Genomic DNA, 15,872 nt, shown 5'->3' with positions numbered 1-15,872 from the left:
AGGCTCGAGGGGCTAGATCGTCTACTCCTGTTCCTAATTCTTATGTACTTATGTTCTTATAACACGGCGATGAGAATTGTACAGTGTACTGCAAGTGTGGTCCAATGAAGATTTGATACCAGTTCAGCAGAACTTCACTTCTTTTCAATACTATCCGTCTTGAATTAACCCTTGGTGCTCCATTTTCTTTTTATGGATGTATCCACGACTTGTCCCCAAACACCGCAAGCTCTGACCTTATTCATTATTCTCATATGTGGTACCTCATCAAAGACTTTTTGGAGATTAAATATACTATATCGACCACATTGCCCTGGTCTACTCTCCCTGTTACTTCTTCAATGAAATCAAAGAAGTTGGTCAAGCAAGACTTTTGCTTTTGAATCCACGCTTGTTAAACATTATTATATTTTTGGTTTATAGATATTCTTCTATTCTCTACTTTAGCAGAGATTCCATTATTTTCCGACCACCGAAGTTCCACTGACTGGTCTTTAGTTCCCCGGACATGTTCTATCTCTCATCTCAAATATAAGTATTACGTTAGCTATCCGCCATTCCTCTGACACTACACATTTTTCAAACTAATCATTAAATATTTGTAATAGTGCTCCTGCTATCTCTTCGCTGAATTATGTTAAAGTATATGGATGTAATCCATCCAGACCAGGGGTTGAATCATCCTTTCATTTGGTTCGTTCATTTAATATTTCTCCTCTTTCTTTATTGCAGTTATATAATTTCCCATCCTGATTCCACCGTCATGTCCACCTGTCCTGTGTCACTGGTAAATACATAGAAACATAGAAACATAGAAACATAGACATAAAAACATAGAAACATAGAAAATAGGTGCAGGAGCAGGTCATTCAGCCCTTCTAGCCTGCACCGCCATTCAATGAGTTCATGGCTGAACATGAAACTTCAGTACCCCTTCCTGCTTTCTCATCATAACCCTTGATCCCCCGAGTAGTAAGGACTTCATCTAACTCCCTTTTGAATATATTTAGTGAATTGGCCTCAACTACTTTCTGTGGTAGAGAATTCCACAGGTTCACCACTATCTGGGTGAAGAAGTTTCTCCTCATCTCGTCCTAAATGGCTTACCCCTTATCCTCAAACTGTGACCCCTGGTTCTGGACTTCCCCAACATTGGGAACATTCTTCCTGTATCTAACCTGTCTAAACCCATCAGAATTTTAAACGTTTCCATGAGGTCCCCTCTCATTCTTCTGAACTCCAGTGAATACAAGCCCAGTTGATCCAGTCTTTCTTCATAGGTCAGTCCCGCCATCCCGGGAATCAGTCTGGTGAATCTTCGCTGCACTCCCTCAATAGCAAGAATGTCCTTCCTCAAGTTAGGAGACCAAAACTGTACACAATACTCCAGGTGTGGCCTCACCAAGGCCCTGTACAACTGTAGCAACACCTCCCTGCCCCTGTATTCAAATCCCCTCGCTATGAAGGCCGACATGCCATTTGCTTTCTTAACCTCCTGCTGTACCTGCATGATAACCTTCAATGACTGATATACCATGACACCCAGGTCTCATTGCATCTTCCCTTTTCCTAATCTGTCACCATTCAGATAATAGTCTGTCTCTCTGTTTTTACCACCAAAGTGGATAACCTCACATTTATCCACATTATACTTCATCTGCCATGCATTTGCCCACTCACCTAACCTATCCAAGTCATTCTGCAGCCTAATAGCATCCTCCTCGCAGCTCACACTGCCACCCAACTTAGTGTCATCCGCAAATTTGGAGATACTGCATTTAATCCCCTCGTCTAAATCATTAATGTACAATGTAAACAGCTGGGGCCCCAGAATAGAACCTTGCGGCACCCCACTAGTCACTGCCTGCCATTCTGAAAATTACCCGTTTACTCCTACTCTTTGCTTCCTGTCTGACAACCAGTTCCAAATCCCATGTGCTTTAACTTTGCACGTTAATCTCTTGTGTGGGACCTTGTCGAAAGCCTTCTGAAAGTCCAAATATACCACATCAACTGGTTCTCCTTTGTCCACTTTACTGGAAACATCCTCAAAAAATTCCAGAAGATTTGTCAAGCATGATTTCCCTTTCACAAATCCATGCTGACTTGGACCTATCATGTCATCATTTTCCAGATGCACTGCTATGACATCCTTAATGATTGATTCCATCATTTTACCCACTACTGAGATCAGGCTGTAATTCCCTGTTTTCTCTCTCCCTCCTTTTTTTTAAAGTGGGGTTACATTGGCTACCCTCCACTCCATAGGAACTGATCCAGAGTCAATGGAATGTTGGAAAAGACTGTCAATGCATCCGCTATTTCCAAGGCCACCTCCTTAAGTACTCTGGGATGCAGTCCATCAGGCCCTGCGGATTTATCGGCCTTCAATCCCATCAATTTCCCCAACACAATTTCCCGACTAATAAAGATTTCCCTCAGTTCCCCCTCCTTACTAGACCCTCTGACCCCTTTTATATACAGAGGCAAAGTAATTATTTCATATGTTATGTAATTTTTCCTTCGCTCCATGTGATTTAATCTTGTCCATCGATTTGTGGACCTATTCCCATCCGACATTCTTTTTTAAATGAATGTGCCTGTCGAAAGTTAGATGAGCGATTATGTTATCGGCCACCAAATAGTGGGAAGGATAAAGAGGTGTAAATTTAGATAAAATGCAGAAAGATTCAAGATCTGTCGTGATAATGTGGGACTTCAACGTAAACTGGGAAAATAACCATGCAAAGGGAAAATGCAGGGGAGGATTTCCTGAAATCTGTATTAGAAGCTTCTCCATCAGTATGTTTCCAGCACGATGTGGAAGAAAGCAGTTCTGGATCTCGGAAATGGATTCAGTAGAGCATGTTCTGTGGAGGAGCATTGAGGAAACAGTGATCACAATATCATTAGGCTTAGAGTAGTTATGGAAAAGGAGAAGGTTATCATGTGTGAAAATGCCCAACTGTAGGAGGACTAATTTTATGAGTTGAAAGGGATCCGGCCCAGGTAGATTGAAACCAAAGATTTCTCGGTAAAACAGTAAATGCACATTGGGAGACTTTCAAAAATGAGATAGATCGCGTAACGACTAGACACGTTCTCATGCAGGGTGCAGAAATAGCATGATAGCTAGCTACAGCTCGGTGGATGAATGAAGGTCAACTAAAACACAAAAACGGAAGCTTGTGATAAACTTCAGGCTCATATTTCAGTAGAGAACCAAGCAGAATACAGAATGTACAGAGAAGGACTATCAAAGGAGGAGGAAGTAGAATCAGCAGAAAAACAGGATATTCGCCCATAGTACTTATCTGAGGAAGGACACACTTGCCTTGGAGGTGGTGCAACAGAGGTTCAACAGATTGATTCCTGGGATGAGAGGTCTGTCCTATGATGAGAGATTGTGTAGAATATACCAATTCTCTCTGGGGTTTCGAAGAATCGGAGGTGATCTCGTTGAAACGGACAATATTCTGAAGGGGATCGACAGGGTAGATGTTGAGAATCCTGGCTAGCTCAGTCGGTAGAGCATGAGACTCTTAATCTCATGATCGTGGGTTTGAGCCCCATGTTCGTCGATTACAGTTCCTTAAAATTTATGTTGCTTTCACGGGAAAACATCATTAATGAACCCATTTTCTTCTTTTGCACAATGAAAGAAATGCGAACTGAGGGAGAGTTGATAATTTAATCATCTGTTCTGTGCTCTGCATAAGAACACAAGAACCAGGAGCAGGAGTCAGCCATTTGACCCTTCGAGCCTGCCTTCTTTTGCACTGAAACAAATTATAACCGTGAGTTTAAATTAGCAGTGCGGGATATTTACAGGGCACCTTTCAATGCTTCACAAAACCATCCCTTTCGCTACAGCCACCCGGGATCGTTTCCCGGTTTGAGAAGTAACTTTGATATCACCGTTTGTAATTGAAGTGGAGTAATTTTATTGTGTTAGATGGATATCCCAAAGCACTTCAGAGTGGTGTCAAAACAAATTAGTTTGCAATTAAAAACACTGAATGTCAGGAGTGGGATTTGAACCCATGCCTCCAGAGGAGACTGCGACTTGAACGCAGCGCCTTAGACCGCTCGGCCATCCTGACTGTTCGATGCTTCAATTATAAGTTATTACTCGGGAAAGTTTCAGTCCAGGCGCTTGTTCAATGTTGCTGGAAGGCCCAGTGACCGGGACATCCTCTCCCCCGGGGTTTTCCTGAGCCTGTGCTCGGTGCACGGGGAGCTTTGGCCCGGGTCTGAGGTAGCTTGCATCCCAGGGATGGACAATAACCCTCTGAGTTCTGGAACTGGGGAAGTGCGAATAATTAATGAGCTGTTTGTGGGTTTCAAATGCAACTGAGATCTGATGGTATAAACCGATAGTGTTGTTTCACAGAATGAAATAAATGCGAACAGGGACAATCGAAATTTCAATAACTGAACTTTAATAATTAGTGAAACTTTAACCCTTGATGAAGTTTTATCCCCGATCTGATTTTACACACTCTGTATTTCAGTAGATTAGTTTTAAAATGTTCATTGCTCATGCGACAATGTATCCCGGACTGCTATTGTTCAATTTTATTGCAGACAAGTTTTTGCTTCACAAATAATGTTTCCGCCCAGGCTCGCAACAGAGACCTTTCGCGTGTGAGGCAAACATGATAACCGCTACACTACGGAAACTGCTGCTTAGCTCAGTGACCAGAGAGAAGTGTTCAGCAACAAGCTGAAATGCTCAATCCCTCTCTCTGCAAAAAGTTCCATTCACAAACAATTCTCTGACCTGAACTGCACCAAACAACAATATTCTCCTTTCAAAGTCATTAAACTCTCCAATTTCCACATCTACAATTTTAAGGACACGGACTGAAAGCGCTTTGCGATCAGAAAATTGCAGGAAACCCCTGTGGTTAATGACAGGGCTTTTGATGGTTGATTTCCGTACACACCTTGTGTTATGTATTTAATTCTTGGCCACCTGTATCACACCCCCACCAGAGGGCCGACCTGTTGGAGTCCCAAGGGATTCCAGCATCTATTGGGAGCACGGTATCTAAGCACTCTGGAGTCTTATTAAAGGAGCTAATGTCACACTTACTCATTGTTCACAGTACTCAGTTTCATTCTTTATTATGAGCGTATCAATTGGCGACGAGACAACGAACAACCACGCGAAAATGCAAGTAACAGTTGGTATAACTTGATAACAGCACAGCTGGCAATGGTTGCGGAATATATTCGTGCAGCCAAAACGCACAATGACAACCTGGAACTGCACGGCACCGAATCCTCGGGGAAAAACAATTAAAGGCTTTGTCCCTGAATGGGCTGCGATCCACAAACCTTGCAGTTAATAGCTGAACGCACTAATCCATTGCACCACAGAGACTGATAGATGCACATATTGCAAGACATCCCTGTGATATCTTCACAGAGCACAGCACACACAGCTTCCTAACATGCAGGCTGCTCTCTCGGAACTCTCCGGAAAGAGCCTGTTCTGTTTAATGATTAACTGTACAGTTGCAGTACACAATACGTCCACATCCACAGTGTGGCGCTACAAGCATTACATGCTTACAGACATGACAATCCCAAACTGGTGTGTCAGTCAGTTAAAGCTTCAGATTGCTCTGACCAGGATGGAACTTGTCCACTCTCAGTTGTACTTTTCCTAAATAAAGGGTGGGACATTCATTGTGGATGTGTGGAAGCAGTCTGGTCCCGCACACTGCAGACACTTCCATGTCACCACCAACCAGCTCTCCCACAACCGGTGTGATCTACCTTCCAGCCTTCCGGTGCCTTGTCTGTGACGAAGTATTCTGATTGTCCCGAAGCCGGTATCCTTTGTCATCAATAGGGTTTTAAGTTGTTTCGGTAATTTTTACCTGCTGGACAGTCGAGGCACAAATTGTAGAGTGGAAAACTTGCGTGGACCCCGGTTTTCTAGTGGTTGATTTTCCTGGTTGGGTCCGTCGGTCGCGGTGGTCCGGTTGATGCCTGTTACCAAGTCAGTTGGTATTGATGTTCCACTGATTGGTTTTTTGAAGTTCTTTTCTCCGATGTCGTGATGTCTCTTCCTGTGTTATCTCGCCATGTGCTCTTGATCTTGATCTTGTTGTTCCAAAGTAATGGTCAGAAAAATAGGTTGCTCTTGGTACGATAGGCCCCCAGTTATACTCTGAGAGGCTGCTTAATCTTCGTGCCAAATCTAACGTTTCTTTTGTTTAAGTTTTGCTGCCCATTGATTTAAGTGGTCTTCTTTGTATAAGTTTTGGTGGACTAGCTAACTGAGACTTGATTAAATGTTTTAATCTGGTGTTGATAGACTTTGGGATGGTGATACTCCTTATTTATGAACTGATGAACTCTTGTCCATTGTAATAGCACTGCTTTGGCTTCGGGAAGTCTGAGCTGAGCCAGATATTTCTATACATGTTGAAAAGGTGTTGGAATGTGGATGCGATATTTGGGTCCTGTGGGTGGGGTGGATAATGTTTCTTCCGTGGTCGATTGTTTAAATGCTAATGTTTTCTGGGAGCCTGACTATGGTTGAAGAGCTCCCCTAGACAAACTGATTAGCTACAATATCCAAACTCTAAATCCCACCCCTCTGTCACTGCAGCTTTTCCCCACAGGCCCAAACATGCCTTTTAAAATCCCAAACTTGGTTAAGAATTGTACATTTCCTCCATATGCTTCTTAGAATCCCAAACTTTATGTTTAATAGTCCTAAATCGAATTTCCTTTTCAGTGAGTCCAAACACTGGGGGGTTTCCATGAATTTTCGAATCTACATTGGCAGTCCCTCGGAATCGAGGAAGACTTGCTTCCACTCCTAAAGTGAGTTCTTTGGTGGCTGAACAGTCCAATACATTAGCCACAGACCCTATCACAGGTGGGACAGATAGTCGTTGAGGGAACGGATGGGTGGGACAGGTTTGCCGAACGCTCTTTCTGCTGTCTACACTTGATTTCTGCATGCACTCGGCGATGAGACTCGAGGTGCTCAGCCCCCTCTCGGATGCACTTTCTCCAATTAGGGTGGTCTTGGGTCAGGGACTCCTGGGTGTCAGTGGGGATGTTGCACTTTATCAGGGAGGCTTTGAGTGTGTCCTTGTAGAGTTTCTGCTGCCACTTTGGCTCGTTTGCCATGAAGGAGTTCCGAGTAGAGCACTTGCTTTGGGAGTCTCGTGTCTGGCATGAGGACAATGTGGCCTGCCCAGCGGAGCTGATCGAGTGTGGTCAGTGCTTCAAAGCTGGGGATGTTAGCCTGAATAAGGCTGTTGATGTTGGTGCATCTGTCCTCCCAGGGGATTTGTAGGATCTTGCGGAGACATCGTTGGTGATATTTCTTCAGCAACTTGAGGTGTCGACTGTACATGGTCCATGTCTCTGAGCCTTACAGGAGGGCAGGTATTACTACAGCCCTGTAGACCATGAGCCTGGTGGCAGTTTTGAGGGCCTGGTCTTCAAACACTCTTTTCCTCAGGTGGCCGAAGGCTGCACTGGCGCATGGAGGCCGTGTTGAATCTCGTCATCGATGCCTGCTCTTGTTGATAGGAGGCTCCCGAGATATGGGAAGTGGTCCATGGTGTCCAGGGCCGCGCCGTGGATCTTGATGACTGGGGGGTAGTGCTGTGCGGTGAGGACAGGCTGGTGGAGGACCTTTGTCTTACGGATGTTTTGCGTAAGGCCCATGCTTTCATACGCCTCAGTAAATACGTCGACTATATCCTGGAATTCAGCCTCTCTATGTGCGCGGATGCAGGCCTTGGTGAGGCCTCACCTGGAATATTGTGTACAGTTTTGATCTCCTAATCTGAGGAAGGACATTCTTGCTATTGAGGGAGTGCAGCGAAGGTTTACCAGACTGATTCCCGGGAGGGCAGGACTGACATGTAAAAAAAGACTGGATCAACTAGACTTTTCTTCACTGGGATTTAGAAGAATGAGAAGGGATCGCAGAGAAACATATACAGGTCTGATGGGATTGGACAGGTTAGAGGCAGGAAGTATGTTCCCGATGTTGGGGAAGTCCAGAACCAGGGGTCACAGTCTAAGGACAAGGGGTAAGCCATTTAGGACCGAGATGAGGAGAAACTTCTTCACTCAGAGAATTCTGAAGCTGTGGAATTCTCTACCACAGAAAGTTGTTGAGGCCAATTCGTTTGATACATTCAAAAGGGAGTTAAATGTTGCCATTACTGCTAAAGGTATCAAGGGTATGGAGAGAAAGCAGGAAAGGAGTACTGAGGTGAATGATCAGTCATGATCATATTGAATGGTGGTGCACGCTCGAAGGGCCGAATGGCCTAATCCTGCACCTGTTTTCTATGTTTTTATGTTTCTATGTTCTATGCAAAGCACAGAAAAAAATGGTTGAACTATCGACTCTGCCTCAGTTGGCATTTCTTTCATTGTGCAAAAGAAGGTAACGGGTTAATTAATGATGCAATCCCGTGAAAGCAACACAAAAGTTGAACAAAAAAACATACGGTGACTGGCAGGTGAGCGCTGCTTCTGACACCCGGTGGGAATGGGCGGGGATTTTAAAGCCCCTTGTATTGTGAAACCTTCATATCGTCAAACATTTCCGATGTGCTGTATCGACCTCGAAGCGCAACGGTAGCGCGTCTGACCCCAGATCAGGTCGAGGTCACTGTTCTTCAGGGTAATTCGGGAATTTATATTTTCTTTGCTGTTTGGCAATAACCAGACCCTTGCTCCAAGGTCTGTCTCACTGTTTCCCCGGTGTCAGGCAGAGATACGCCTGCTGCCCTCATTTATTTCATGTGACAGGACACAAAAGTTCAAAATAAATCTGCAGTTGGCCACATATAGCCCTAAATAGTCAGGATGGCCGAGCGGTCCAAGGTTCTGTGTTTAGGTCGCAGTATCGTCTGGAGGTGTGGGTTCATATCACACTTCTGACACTTCCTGCTTTTAATCATGAAGTGAAACTCATTGTTTGACACCACGACCAACGCCTAAAAAGTGGGATTTTGTAGTCCACCTGCTCGCTTAACACTTCCGTCTGACCGGGTGCTGAAAGTGGAGATGTTTCCGCAGTGTAGCGGTTAACACGTTCGCCTCACACGTGAAAGCTCACCAGGCGGGATTATTTTCTGGAGCTTTCTCCTCATGCATGCTCAGGGGCGAGTTTGTTCTCCTGTGAAATGTCATAAGATCATAAGCATGTAAGGATTAGGGGCCAGAGTAGGCCTTTCGGCCCCTCGAGCCTGGTCCACCATTCAAGAAGATCCTGGCAGTTCCTCGACAGCAAGTTTAAACATCTGGGGCGGAGCTGTAATCAACGACAAAAAGGTGCATTTTGCAGAAGCCCAGCTAAATCAGTCAGTAGATCATGAGATACTAAATCTCAGGGTCAGAGGTGCGAGCCCACGTTTGGTGATTATTTTTCATCGAATTATACCATCAGAAGTTTACAGCACGGAAGGAGGCCATTTCGGCCCATCGTGACCGTGCCGGCCAATAACAGGCTCTCCAGCCTAATCCCACTTTCCAGCTCTCGGTCCATAACCCTGCAGGTTACGGCACTTCAGGTGCACATCCAAGCACTTTTTAAATGTGGTGAGCGTTTCTGCCTCTCCCACCCTTTCAGGCAGTGAGTTCCAGACCCCCACAACCCTCTGCGTGAAGAAATTTCCCCTCAAATCCCCCCTACACCTTCTACCAATGACTTAAAATTTATGCCGCATGGTTGTTGACCCCTCTGCTAAGGGAAATGGGCCCATTCTGTCCACTATATCAAGGACCCTCATAATTGTATACACTTCAATGATGCCTCCCCTCAGCCCACTTTGTTCCAAGAAAAACAACCCCAGCCTATCCAATCTGTCCTCATAGCTAAGATTCTCCACTCCCGATAACATCCTCGAAATCTCCTCTGTAAGTCTCCAGTGCAATCACAGTCTTCTTCCTGTAAAGTGGTGATGAGAACTGCACGCATTACTCCAGCTGTGGCCTAACCAGTGTTTTATATTCAAGCAATAATCCACCTGCTCTCTTATTCCAGGCCTCGTCTAATAAAGGCCAGCATTCTGTATGTCTTCTTAACCAGCTAATCCACCTTGCCTGCTACATTAAGGGATCTGTGGACATGCACTCCCAGGTCGCTTTGTTCCTCTACAATTCTCAATGTCCTCCCATTTAATGTTTAATCTCTTTCTATTGTGTCTGTAAGCACTCAAGTAATGACTCCATGAGGCAACGTATTGTACTTGAACTGTGGTGACCTTAGTCAATTTATTGCAGCTCCTGAGTGAGGGTACATTATGGTGAGCTCCGTTTTATACCTGGTTACCTGTCGTGTACAGGTGATCCCGAGGTCGCCACCAGTTGCACCCTCTGGTGGTACAGGCATAGTGTATACAGTGTGAAGGTACATCCAGTAGTCTGATGTAACTGTACATTGAGTGTACAGGGAATATACTTATATTATACAGACACAACATCACTCTCCCCTTAGTCTTGTGCCACTGGCCTTTTCATTGTGTGCTCTGGCCCGAGACTTGAGTGCCCAAAGCTCTTGCACCTTGTCTATGCTTTGGCTTGGTTCTCTCCCTGTGGACCCCCAAGTCCTTATTGCCACGACATTGGGAAATGTTCAGCATTGGATGGTTGGAGGTTGCAATGGGGGTTGAGTGGGTTCTGGGTGTGATCCATGTGTGTCCATGGCGACATACATCCATTCCCCCCCCGCCCCCCACCCCCCCCCACCGCCATACATAGACCATGTGTGTGGCTCAACACCTGCAAGTGCAGACCTGTACAGACAGAAAGAATAAAAAAACATCGGATTAGTTACATCACTGTTTGGGTTCTGCAGTAGTGGAACAAGTACATTTTACAGGTAAGATACATATGTGGTGTCATAGTCTTGCCCCTGGGTTGTGTAGGTGCAGGTGGGTGAGGACACTAGTTCCAGAGTAACCAGACTGTGTCCAGGTTGTCTGATGGTGGCGCTGTGTCCCCTGCCAGCTGGGTGGGCTCAGATCGCTCACCTGGCTGAGCCTCAGAGCCTTTGCCGTTGCCTCGTGGTGGGCAGAGCCACAGGAGCGTGTTGCCTCCCTGTCCTCCTTTGAAGGCTGCGGTGTCTCCCTGCTGCTCTTCAGCGATAGTGGGAGCCTGGTCATCCCAGGTTCCATTGGGAGGGCAGGAGGGTGCTATCCGCTCGCTCCCAGTACTGGCCCTGGTGGCCAGAGAGGTGGAGCCGATCGGGGGCAGGGTACCGGTAGTGGTGACTTTGCCCTCCGCTGATCACTGGCCCTGCAGCTGGTATGCTCCCTCTGTGTGTGGCCACACTCCCTGGGGTATCACATTGGTCCCGGAGGGGCAGGCTACATGGTCGCTGGACCTGGGTGCTGACGGGAGGTTGCCCTTGGTTTTGTCGGCAGACATGTAAATCGCACGTCATCACTTCGTTTACTCTCACAATACATTGGTTCTGACCGCAATTGCCCGAATTATCATGATTAGTTACATTTACAAACTTGAAATTTTCAGTTTCATCTTTTACATTTGTATCACCATCATCGCTGTATAAAGAGTGGAACTGTCCCTTTAATTATGATAGGTTGCCGGTCTCCTTTAAGAGGCTCTTTCAATCTTTACCCCAATCCGGTTCACCGCTCGGCATCACGTGTTGCTCCCTTGTGGTCTGGCTGCAGCCATCTTGACTTCAGGCCTTTCACCTCGTGGTTCGGACGCCATCTTCTTTCTCTCCATGAGGTAGGCTGCGGTGCTCCTTTTCTCCCCAGGTTCTGCCACGGAAGGCAGGAAGTTATCTTCTGCGTGAATTTTCTTCTCTGGAGTCCTGCCACTGGAGCCTGGAAGGTGAGGTCGGGTCGTTTGGGCTGGATCATCTCGCCGTTGGGTTGAGCGGCCTGTGTCGTCGCCTCACAGTCGAGTTGGGCAGTTGGTTTTTCAGGTGTTGTGCTGGATCCAACTTCGGGGCCGCGGAGGACGTCGATCGCTGGAGGTTGGAGCTATTCCCAGCTCCAAGTGATCTTTTTCATCCACCTTCTTCCTAATAGCTTTGGACTATCCCCAGCAACGATCCATAAAGTTAACCTGTGCATCGCGCCGCCATGGGACACCTGGACATCCACGCTGCCAACGACTGGGATGTATCGTTTGTATAGGTGAGCAGTTTCACTTCGATCGGGATTATTTTAGGTCATTCGATTGGATTGTCCCAGAGTTTCTCAAAGCTGCCTGATTCATCAGTGACTGGCTCGCCCCTGTGTCCACCTCCATCGTGACTGGAACATGGTTTATTTCAACTTCCATTTTCACCGGGGAACTCTTGGTGGTGCAGGTAAACACTCCGTACACCTCATCGTCGCTGGACTCCGGATGATCAGCCAACTCTTCATCGACTCGGTGAGTATGATTTCTCTTGCATATTTGCTGGAGGTGGCCCTTCATGTTACAGCCTTTGCAAGTATAGTCTTTATAGCGGCACTGGTGGGCCCTGTGATTTCCTCCACAGCGCCAGCATGGGGTTGGCCGGTTGGCCCCATGTGGCGGACTCAGGATTGTGGGACTCGGGGTTCTGTTCTCTCTTCCCTGAGAGAGACTGCTAGCAGCAGCCCTGCCTCTAAAAGGCACCTTGCCGGGTTAGAGTCCTGGGGGTGAGACATCCACTTGGAATCGCAGGCCGAGATCATGAACGCCTGGCTCACGTTAATTTCCTTCTGCAGGGTGACCGTGGTGTCTGCAGAGAGCAGCCTGTGGAGAAGGCCCTCGTGACCGATTCCAACAACAAAGATGTCCCTTAGTGCTTCGGTGAGGTGATCGCTAAAATCACATGGTGCAGCCAATCGTCTCAGGTCTGCAGCATATTTTGCGATTTCTTGGCCTTCGGATCCACCGGTGGGGAGAGAACCGGTGTCTGGCTGTGAGGATGCGCTCTATAGGTTTGAGCTGTTCCAGCACCATCGTTATGAGCTCCACATATGTTATTGTCTTCTCTGGGACTAGCAGGTCCCTGACAAGGCCATAGACGGTGGGCCCACAACTGCTGAGCAGGATAACTCTGCACTTATCAGCCAGCGAGGTCGGGTCGTCTCCCCCCATGTCATTCGCAATAAAGAAGTGTTCGAGCCTTTCCACAAAGGCCTTCCAATCTTCCCCATCGGCGAATTGTTCAAACGTGCCAAGGTTAGCCATTGTCACATGGAAATTCGTATTCTCGTCACCAGTTATTGTGGCTGTAAGCACTCGAGTAATGACTCCACGAGGTAAGGTATTGTACTTGAACTGTGGTGACCTTAGTCCACTTATTGCAGCTCCTGAGTGAAGGTACAGTACTGTGAGTTCCCTGTTATACCTGGTTACCTGTCGTGTACAGGTGACCCCTAGGTCTCCACCAGTTGCACCCTCTGGTGGTACAAGCATAGTGCATACAGTGTGAAGACACATCCAGTGGTCTTATGTAACTGTACATTGAGTGTACAGGGTGTATACTTATTTTATACATACACAACAAAAATCATCGGTTAATTAATGGTGTTTTCCCGTGAAAGCAGGATAAAATTTAACAATGATTTAATTTCTGCATTTAGAAAGACATGGGTTAATCACTGATAGTCAGCATGGATTTGTTCAGGGAAGGTCTTGTCTGACTCATTGATTGAATTTTTTGAGGAGGTAACCAAGTGGATTGATGAGGGCAGTGCGTATGATGTAGTGTTTCAGGATTTTAGCAAAGCTTTCGCCAAGTTCCCACATGGAAGACTGGTCACAAAAGTAAAAGCCCATGGGACCAGGTCAAAGTGGCAAGTTGGATCCAAAATTGGCTCAGAGGCAGGAAGCAAAGGGTAATGATTGATGGGAGTGTTTGAGACTGGAAGGATGGTTCCAGTGGGGTTCCACAGGGCTCAGTGCTAGGTCCCTGGCTTTTAGTGGCAACATCAATGATCTAAACTTAAATATAGGAGGTATGATTAAAACGTTTTCAGGTGATACTAATTTAATCCAGAGAAGTGTGAGGCTGTGCATTTGGGAAGGGCAAACAAGGAAAGAAACACACATTAAATGGTCCGACATTGAGAAGTGTGGAAGAACAAAGGGACCTTGAAGTGCATGTCCACAGATCCCTGAGGGTAGCAGGCCAGTTGGATAAGGTGGGTAAGAAGACGCACGGAATGCTTACCTTTATTGGCTGAGGCATGGGATAGAAGAGCAGGTTGGTTATGCTTGAAAAGTATAAAACACTGGTTCGGCCACAGCTGGAGTATTGCATGTAGTTCTGGTCACCGTATTACAGGAATTATGTGATTGTACGAGAGAGTACAAAGGAGATTTACGAGGATGTTGCCAGGAGTGGAGAATCTTAGCTATGAGGACAGAGTGGATCGGCTGGGTTTGTTTTCATTGGAACAGAGGAGGCTGAGGGGAGACAACATTGAGATGTATAAAATTATGAGGGGCCTCGATATAGTGGATAGCAGAGGGGTCAACAATCAGGGGGCATATATTTAAAGTAATTGGTAGAAGGTTTAAAGAGGATTTGAAGGTAAAATTCTTCATGCAGAAATTTGTGGGGGTCAGGAACTCGCTGCCTGAAAGAATGGCGGAGGCAGATACCACATGTGAAAAGTATTTGGATGTGCACCTGAAGTGCCGTAACCTGCAGGGTTATGGACCCAGAGCTGGAAAGTGGGATGAAGCTGGATCGCCTCTTGGTGGCCGGGGTGGAAGTGATGGGCCGAAATGGCCTCCTGATGTGCTGAAAACTTCTATCATTCTTTAATTCTATGAAAAATGTAAATGTCCAATGTGGGTGTCGAAACCACGACGCTGAGATTAAAATCTTATATTCCACTGACTGAGCTCACCAGGCTTCTGCCAAACATACCGTTCTTTCACTGATTGTAGACAGGCGCCTGTTGGCTCTACCCCAGATGTTTAAACTTGCTGTCGAGGAACTGCCAGGATCTTCTTGAATGGTGGACCAGGCTCGAGGGGCCGAATGGCCTACTCTGCCTCCTAATCCTTACATTCTTATGATCTTCTCACCTTTCACAGAAGAACAATCTTACCCCTGAGCATGCATGAGAAGAAAGCTCCAAAAATATTCCCGCCCGGTGAGCTTTTGTGTGTGAGGCGAACGTGTTAACCGCGACACTGCAGAAACATCTCCACTTTCAGCACCAGGTCAGACGGAAATGTTGAACGAGCAGGTGAACTGCTGAATCCTACTTTTAATGAGTTGGTCGTGTCAAACAATGAGTTTCGCTTCATGATTGAAAATAAGAAATGTCAGAAGTGGGACAAGAAACTACGATCTAACCACAGCACCTTAGACCGCTCGGCCATTCTGACTATTGAGTTCTCGCTGTGGCCACCTGCAAGTTTATTTTGAACTTTTGTATTCTGTCACATGAATTAAATGAGGGTAGCAGGCGTATCTCTGCCTGACACCGGGGAAACAGTGAGACAGACCTTGGAGCAAGGGTCTGGTTATTGCCAAACAGCAAAGAAAATATTAATTCTGGAAGAACAATATCCAAAAGAACAGTGACCCCGACATGATTTGAACACGCAACCTTCTGATCTGGAGTCAGACGCGCTACCGTTGCGCCAAGAGGTCTACACAATGTGTCTGAGATGTTCCTCTATATGAAGTTTCACAATACAAGGGTCTTTAAAATCCCCGCCCATTCCCACCAGGTATCAGAAGCAACGCTCACCTGCCAGTCACCGTATGTTTTTTTTCTCAAACTTTTGTGTTGCTTTCATGGAAAAGCATCATTAATTAACCCCTCACCTTCTTTTGCACAATGAAAGAAATGCTAACTGAGGGACAGTCGATACTTCAATCATTTGTCCTGTGCTTT

The 15,872-nt window shown here is 46.2% G+C and overlaps 2 non-coding genes across 2 annotated transcripts; both read right to left on the bottom strand.

The window, feature by feature from the left end:
• Nucleotides 1–4,020: 4,020 nt before the first annotated feature.
• trnal-caa (transfer RNA leucine (anticodon CAA)) lies at nt 4,021–4,103 on the bottom strand. Its single transcript has one exon. It is a non-coding gene; the product is annotated as a tRNA-Leu (tRNA).
• An 11,450-nt stretch (nt 4,104–15,553) lies between these two features.
• trnaw-cca (transfer RNA tryptophan (anticodon CCA)) lies at nt 15,554–15,625 on the bottom strand. The gene has a single exon. It is a non-coding gene; the product is annotated as a tRNA-Trp (tRNA).
• Nucleotides 15,626–15,872: the final 247 nt, after the last annotated feature.

Source organism: Pristiophorus japonicus, unplaced genomic scaffold (assembly GCF_044704955.1).
Source record: "Pristiophorus japonicus isolate sPriJap1 unplaced genomic scaffold, sPriJap1.hap1 HAP1_SCAFFOLD_91, whole genome shotgun sequence".
Taxonomy (NCBI): domain Eukaryota; kingdom Metazoa; phylum Chordata; class Chondrichthyes; family Pristiophoridae; genus Pristiophorus; species Pristiophorus japonicus.
Note: the sequence above shows the minus strand (reverse complement) of the source record. Positions and strands in the feature narration are given on the sequence as shown.